Below are 962 nucleotides of genomic sequence, written 5' to 3' on the forward strand. Positions count from 1 at the left end.
TGATCCAACAATAACAATTGCAAATTGAAAATGGAAGAGTAAATTGCAGGAGAAAAGAAAATGAAGCAGTAAATAGAATTGAAATTTAAATTCTAGAACTATGCAGAAAGTAAACAAGAGATCTCAAGGTGGGATTGAAACAGAAGTTCTTCAATTCTCCACCCAAGATCCAAGACAAGAAGTAAAGAGTGCTCAAGCAAGAATAAGGAAGAAGAGAGATCAATTCTCCTCCCCAATTCTCTAAGATCCAAATTCAAAGTAAAAGCTCAAAATTACAAAGATGAATATCAAAAGAAAGCTAAAAGTGAAAAGTAAAAAAAAAGCTGCGGAGGTTAAAAGTCCTTTTTTTTCTAAATCAAACTAACACCTATTTATACACTTCCTAATTTAGATCTAAGAATTTGGGTGGGCTTTAAAATTTTGTAAAGAAATGAATTAAATTAGATTTTTAATGAATTTTTGGCCCAATATTGCACCTCCCAGGGACGGCTCAGTTGGAAAACCAAACTGAGCACCCCAAATGTTGCTGTCCGTGTCCAATTTGGTACGTCCAGCCTTGGTTGAGTTGATCTACAATAGAGCTCAGTTGAAAAATTGAACTGAGCTCTATGCTTGCCTTTGGTGTGTCAATGTTGTGTGCATCATGGCATCCTTGGCCGTGTCAATGTGCGCTTCTTGTTGCTCCTTGGCGTGCCAAAGTGTGGGGAGATGGGGGGAGTAGCGCTCAGTTGGAAAAACCAACTGAACTCCCATTGTGGCGCCTTGTTTTTGTCTTCAAGGTCCCAGGTTCAACTCTTGGTGGAGGAAATTTGAAGCTAATTACCTTGGGGGGGTTGGACGCTCCTTCCTTGCTTTTCATAGAGTTCCCTGGTTCGATCCTCTTGGAGTGCATCTTGGCTCATTTTCTTGCAAGCTAAGTGGCGCTCCTCCCTTGTGTTCCAAAGAGTTCCCAGGTTCGAATC

At 40.3% G+C, this 962-nt stretch overlaps 1 long non-coding RNA gene across 1 annotated transcript in view; it reads left to right on the forward strand.

Annotated features, from left to right (window-relative positions):
- Positions 212–962, forward strand: part of LOC110266337 — a 5458-nt gene continuing 4707 nt past the window's right edge. The window contains exon 1 of the long non-coding RNA XR_002353596.1: positions 212–953. This is a non-coding gene — a long non-coding RNA (uncharacterized LOC110266337). The remainder of the gene's footprint in view (positions 954–962) is intronic.

Source organism: Arachis ipaensis, chromosome B09 (genome assembly GCF_000816755.2).
Source record: "Arachis ipaensis cultivar K30076 chromosome B09, Araip1.1, whole genome shotgun sequence".
NCBI lineage: Eukaryota > Viridiplantae > Streptophyta > Magnoliopsida > Fabales > Fabaceae > Arachis > Arachis ipaensis.